Source organism: Lolium rigidum, chromosome 1 (assembly GCF_022539505.1).
Source record: "Lolium rigidum isolate FL_2022 chromosome 1, APGP_CSIRO_Lrig_0.1, whole genome shotgun sequence".
Taxonomy (NCBI): Eukaryota; Viridiplantae; Streptophyta; class Magnoliopsida; order Poales; family Poaceae; genus Lolium; species Lolium rigidum.
In genome coordinates, this window is record NC_061508.1 from 216,953,981 (window position 1) to 216,961,498 (window position 7,518).

Below are 7,518 nucleotides of genomic sequence, written 5' to 3' on the forward strand. Positions count from 1 at the left end.
GTGGTATCAGAGCCGTATCTATGCATAGATTGGTTGCACGAGTAGAACACAATGGTTTTTGTGGGCGTTGATGCTTTTGTTGTTTTTAGTTAGTGTACTTTGCATCTTGCGGGATGGTGGGATGAAGCGGCCCGGGCTAACTTTACATGACCGCGTTCATGAGACTTATTCCACGCTCGACATGCAACTTGTATTGCATAAGTGGCTTTGCGGGTGTCTGTCTCTCTCACCATAGTGAAGATTCAATCTACTCTTTCTATTGACAACACTAGTATCACCGTTGTGGTTCATGTTCGTAGGTAGATTGGATCTTACTCGAAAACCCTAAACCACGTAAAATATGCAAACCAAATTAGAGGCGTCTAACTTGTTTTTGCAGGGTTTGGTGATGTGATATGACCATGATGTGATGATGAATATGTATGAGATGATCATTATTGTATTGTGGCAACCGGCAGGAGCCTTATGGTTGTCTTTATATTTCATGTTGTAGTATTATTTCAAAGTAGTTGTAATAGTTACTACATGTGGTGAACAACCATGATGACGGCGCCATGGACTTGACGCTACGCCGATGATGATGGAGATCATGCCCGTTGATGATGGAGATCATGTCCGTGCTTTGGATATGAAGATCAAAGGCGCAAAGACTAAAGGGCCATATCATATCACATTATGAATTGCATGTGATGTTAATCCTTTATGCATCTTATCTTGCTTAGATCACGACGGTAGAATTATAAGATGATCCCTCACATTAATATCAAGATAATAAAGTGTTCTCCCCTCGTATGCACCGTTGCTACAGTTCGTCGTTTTGAAGCATCTCGTGATGATCGGTTGTGATAGATTCTACGTTCACATACAACAGGTGTAAGCCATGTTGCACACGCGGAAATACTTGGGTTTGCTTGACGAGCCTAGCATGTACAGACATGGCCTTGGAACACAGGAAACCGAAAGGTTAAACACGAGTCATATGGATGATATGATCAACATGTTGATGTTCACTATTGAAGCTACATCATCTCACGTGATGATTGGTTTTGGTGTAGTGGATATAGATCGTGTGCCACTAAACAACTATGAGGGATGTTGTATTAAGTGGGAGTTCATTAGTAATTAGATTAAAACATGAACTAATTATCATGAACATAGTCTGAATAGTATTTTGAATTAAATTTGTAGAATTGGCATCCGTTATCTACCATGCGCTAGTCTTATAATTGAGATAGAAATACTGTTAAGTCTGACAAGAAACTTTACGGACTGGTACCGTTGTTGCGGTCAGAAACCCACCGGCGAGCAGCGACGGGCAACACAGTAGAGCCGGGAGGCTCCCAGGGCTGCGGCTGGCCCTGGCCCCTCCGAGCGACGGCCCGCAAAGACTCCGGCACGCACGTCCGATGCTGATGCAAGGGCGTGCCACCCGACCTATACCTGGTCGGGAAGGTGTTGGATGTGCCTCGCTTAGTTTCCTGCATGGCATACACGTAAACATTAAATACGAGCCTCGATTGGCTCTCAGGTTGTCCTGTGAATCGGCTCAAGGAGCCGATCCACCCATGATCCGTACGAGGTGTACGATCAGATGGTGGTCCTGCTTGATTAAAATAAAGCTAAAACGACCTACTACGATTTAGGGTTTTCACCACATAACCGGAACATCCTACTCGTGATTGAGCCTGGCGGCCACGCACGGTGATCGTGAACCGACCCTAGACAAGGCCTAAAAACCAACACGAAGTTGATCCCCGGAACATCCTGTCTAGGGCTAGCAAACTACACCCTACGCGCCACTGGATCCTTCAACCCGTTTGTAAGGCCTAACTATGCAGATATTAAACTAATCCTTGAATAACAAGGAGCAATCATAACGGATCGGATCTACTAAATAATGATCAAGCGGGGTGCTGCCCTTACACCCAAGATAGGTGTAAGGGCGGCTAGACGCCTAAGGGTTGCACGACGACAGCATATGATACGATGAACAATGCTAACCCTAAAACATCTATGATAACTACGTTGCTCGCCATCAACAAGGCTTCAGCACGAGCAATGCATGAACAACGAATAAACGTGTACTGCCTAGATCGCAAGATGCGATCTAGGCAGCATGATGCTTACCCGGAAGAAACCCTCGAGACAAGGGAGTTGGCGATGCGCCTAGATTGGTTTGTGGTGAACGTGATTGTTGTCTATTTCATAAACCCTAGATACATATTTATAGTCCGTAGACTTTCTAACGTGGGAATAGTCCCAACCGTGCACGAGCCAAACTCTATCTAACCGACACGTATCCTACTATGTTACAGATACACGGGCAAACTAGCCCAAACTTTGTATACAAGGCCGATTCATGTATTTCTTCCATGTATATTCTTCAAGCCCATCTGTAATCGCGGCCCACCTCTGATCCGGTCAAATCCTGGTGATAACACATGCCCCCCTGGTTTTGGAAATGACAATTCCAAAATCACTCTGCTTCTTATTCGTCGGGTCATGTCGTGGCAGAGCAGAACCGCCGCGAGATCCTTCATCATGATGCCTTGCCACTTCCACTTCTCAGCAAGATTTGATAGCTTTAACATCACTCCCTCGGAAACCGCAATGGCATTAAATCTCCACTATACCCCCTTTATTTAACTGTGCCGAACGGTTCGCCACTTCATCCTCTTGCTCTGTTCCGGCCATCGGCACCCAAAAAACCCTCTTTCCTCGTAGCAATGTCTTCCTCTTCCTCCATCTCTTCAGGCCTCTCTTTCCAATCTTCCTCCTCGAGCGAGCAGGAGTGGAACTTCGACCATGTGCCGAAGGCCCACCCGAAGCACTCGTCGGGTCAGATGGTGACTTACCTCTCGACCGATGGGGAGGACGACCTCGAGTTCCTCATTGAAGGGGAGCTGAAGAGCGAGAGCGAAGACGACCTCCACTCCCGGGCGAACCCCACCTCCTCCGACGAGGAGGAGGAAGAAGAAGAAGTAGAGGAAGAAGAAGAAGAGGAGGAGGATGATTCCTCCTCCTCCGCCGGGTATCCGCCGGCGAAGCGCTTCCGCGCTTGGGCGGACAGCGAGGACGATGATGATGACGAGGAAGAAGAAGCTCCGGCCGAGGGCTGGGGTAGCAGCGACGAGGACCTCTCCGGAAGCAGCGCCGACGGCAGCTACGATGCCGACGACGAGGCCAGCGAGGATTAGTAATGTAGGACTAGTAGTTCCTGAGCAATCGGCTCTTCTTTTGTTCTTCCTTTCTTGAGCAATCGGCTCTTCATTGTAAAAAACCTCCTTATTAATGAAGAAGAAATTTCTCAGCCGATTTTGTCCTTTTACCAATTTCGCCGATTGCTAAAATAAGTCAGCAAATCAAGAGCCGATGGCAGCACATCGGACCTTGCCATGAAACGCGAGCAAAGCCAACTCTATTGTCTATCCAAATGGCAATCTGTGACTTGTCCAAGAGAGCAAAACTCAGACCCCCAAAACGCCGCTTGAACAGATCCAACCCCCGGCCATATGAACCTCAGATGTCAAATCGCACAGTGTTCGCAACCGAAACGGACCCAAGGGTAACATCATCCAATGCCCACGCTATGGTCTCTGGCCTGAAGGTGATCCTTGACCGCTCCCGGCTGTCCGAACATAGCGCCTTGCTCTATCTTTTTGTAGCAACGAAACGGCCCCGACCCCGTAGATGATGATGGCTTTCCTTTCGTGCTCCTTCCAGCAGCTCTGGTGACCTCCTTCTGCAACAACTCACCACTTTCGAAGAAGTTTATGATGCAGGGTCAGCCGACGACACTCCAATCGGCTTCCAAAAACAGAGTGCCTACCAAATCAGCTGCCCCCCGAGCCTCAGTCAAGGCGAGAACGGTAGTTCAGACAAATGGACCCGAATTCGAGCGAATCTGAGAAACCTACCATGCAGAGCCAGCCAAACTTGCCACCATCGATCACCTTTTCTTCCATCGAAAGCCGATACTGCAGATGATCACCAGCGGCTTAGAAACCAAAACCCCTCTGACAAGGTTGTCTTGTACGCCCAAAACTCCTCTGACAAGCACCGCTGAACTGGCAACCTTGCGCACGGAGTTGGAGGTCCTCGTGTCTTGAACACGCCACTGGTAGATCCCATGAAATTTGCACTAGAGTCGATGGCCGTGCATCGGCTTTGTTCCTTAGCTCTAAAGTCGATGTCCGTGCATCGGCTGTACATCATGAAAAAAAATTTTACTGGCCGATTTTTCTATCGGCCCCCAATATTTCACTGCACATGTATCGCACATGTTCATCTGATTAGGTGCCCCCGAGCCGATTCTCGTCGGTAACTGCTGATATCGGCTCTGTGGTTAGCCAAGGCACTATATGTGAACGTCGGCTCTGTTAGGACCAGTGTTGACTTCTTCCAGCTCATTAGCCGACGTAAACCCATTGCCCATTAGATCGACGTTGAACCCAGGCAGAACGCATGGTGAGGATAATTTTGGCCGATTGATGGAATCGGCCTCCATGTTGATCGAATCGCTCAATGAAGGTTTTGCAATGTTCCTCCATAGATCTTTGGGGCCGATCCCACGGATCGGCATCGCCACTTTTGTCCATAGATGTTGCTCTTGTTACACGGTCAGGCCGGTGGATAAGACCAGCCTTACCCCGTCCTTCGTCACGTCGATGCGCTCGCAGTCGTCCAAATTGATGCCTGAGAGTGGCTCTTGGCCTGTTGTCTCCCAAACGTTCATGCCAGCCGTTGAAATCTCGGCTGAATCATCTGCGTGGACGACCTCTACTTCATCTCCATCCCACTGTATTAAGCATTGGTGCATTGTGGATGGAATGCAACAGTTGGCGTGAATCCAATCTCTTCCTAGCAGGACAGCATAGGTGCTCTTGCTATCGACAATGAAGAACGGCGTAGGGACGGTTTTCCTTCCTACGGTCAGATCCACGTTCAGAACACCCTGTGCGTCAGATGCTTGGCCGTTGAAATCGCTCAGTGTCACATTGGTCTTGATCAGATCCGAGCTAGAGCGTCCTAACCGACGTAGCATGGAGTATGGCATAATGTTGACTGCCGCTCCGGTGTCCACCAACATCTTGTTGACAGGCTGCCCATTGATATAGCCTCGCAAGTACAAGGCCTTCAGGTGTCTGTAGCTTCTTTCTCGTGGCTTCTCAAAGATAACCGGCCGTGGGCCGCAATCAAGTTGCGCCACGGGTGCTTCGTCTAATCCTCGGAGCACTAAACTCCGTCGGAAGGATGAACACCATGTTTGTGCCAGCCGATGTTTCATCATCGGCTTTCTTTTGTCTGGGGCGCCACTCTTTCCTTTGTGGCCGACCTTCTTCGTCCAGGGTTCGCTGAATTTTAGCGGCCAGATCAGGTCGCGCCTTCCTCAACGTGTGCAGGTATAACCTCTCGGCTTCCTCCAAACCACGTAGTCGCTGAACCCTACGCTTTTGGGAACGGCTGAGTCCATCAGGGCACCACCTTGGCCGGTGGTACTTATCTTCTTCTTCATCATCATCGTCTTCTAATTCCTCGAGATCTTCCACCCGAGAGGACTCAGCGTGCTTGTTCCGAGGCGGGAGAGGCCCTAGACGTTTGAACACGGACACATTAGCTGCATCCTTCTTCTTCTGTTTACATTTTGGGCGCTTGCCGATTGTAGGCAATCGGCTCATTCCCGAATCCCAGCGAGCGACCGAAGAAGGGACAGTCCCGTGCCTATCCACGCCGTCTTGCTCTCTCGACTTTTCCTTGGCGTGGCGCTCATATCTCTCCTCATCGCGATCATGCCGACGATGTCTCCTGGCGTCCGAAGCCAGACGATCTCTTTCATCATCGTCGTTGTATCGTCGGCGTTGGTCATATTGACTCACATATTTGTTGAGGAGGTGATCAGAGAGAGGTCGCTGATATCTTACGTTCCTCACTTCTCCCTCTGTGATGTAGCACTTGCCATCGTGACGGAGCCGATCGCGTGGAACGGCTTCCTCTCGTGTCCTTGCTATGAGAGCAGCTGCCCTCGTCTCCGTCCTTACCGCAGTGGTGCCCGGGTCCTACCATGTTGATGTTGCACGAGAATCCTTGGCTGGCACCCTCCATGGTAAGTGCACTCCACCATGTTAACGGCGGGGAAGGGGTGTGTGTCAACCTTCATGGCGTACCGGCTGAAAATTAGACGCCCTTGTTCTATCGCCATTTGGACTCGCCGACGCCACACCCTGCGGCCGTTGGTGGCGTGGGTGAACGTGTTATGCCACTTGCGGCATGGCTTCCCGTTCAGCTCCTGCGCCGTGGGGATCTTGTGGCCTTCGGGTACCTTTAGCTCGTTTCTCCTTAAGCAAGAGGTCGAAAATTTGCTCAGCCTTGGTGACGTCGAAGTCAAACCCTCTTGGAGGACCTTGTGGCTTAACCCACTTGCGAGGACACGGGGCTTGCCCCCGAGTCCATTCAGCCACCGCTACCTCTCGATCTCCCGCGAGCCTTCATCTTCATCTCGCCTCAACCAGGACCACCGCACGTTTGAATTTATCCCGGTAAACGTCCGGGTGGCGCTGCTCATATGATGACAGCCTTCGCACCATGTGCGCCGGTGAAGGGTACTCGCTTGGGAGGCCACATCCTTGATCGGTGATATGAGACCCACCACCGCCAACTCGATCGCTTCTTTTTCGATCACACGAGCCGAATAGCATCGGTTCCTAACGTTTCGAAGCGCTGGATGTATTCGACACTCGTTTCTCCGCGCTTCGTCGTACTTGTGCTAGATCGGCAATGCCAGCCTCGGAAGCCTCCGAGTGATACCGCATGTGGAACCGCTCCTCCAACTCGCTTCCAAGTCCGGATTGAGTCCGGTGGCAGCGATGCGTACCACCCGAAAGCCGATCCCGTGAGGGACTGTGCGAAGAACCTCACACGCAGCTCATCCGATGCTGAGATCGTGCCCGACTGTGCCAAATATCGGCTCACATGCTCGATTGAGCTGGAACCATCTGATCCACTAAATTTGGAGAATTCGGGGAGCCGATATTTGGGTGGTAGTGGGATCAACTCGTACTCGTTGGGGTACGGCTTGGAATAGCCGATTGCCCTCCTCTTCGGCACCATGCCGAACTGGTCTCTCAAGATTGTACTCGATCTGATCCGCGGTGCCGGCTGCAGGAGTCGAACTCGAAGATTTGCCGGAGTGGCATACTTAGCCAGCCATGCTTGCTTCTCAAGCTCGAGCCAACTGCAGGAGTTGGGCTCGGAGGTTTATCGGGGTGGCGTACTTGGCTAGCCACGTCTGCTTCTCAAGATCTGTCCCCGAAGTTCCTCCTGTTGTTCCAGAAGTCCCTGCTGTTGCAGTCTGGTTTGTGAGGGCCCAGTTACTGCAGTCTGGCACGTATGTGCACGTGTATCCGTGAGGGATCTCCTTAGGCGCCTCATGCAAGAACTGGTAGTCACTAGGGTCACCACCGATCTTGTAGACGACGTATGCCGGTGAATTCGGCACTTCCGGTGCCGCCAACGCGAATG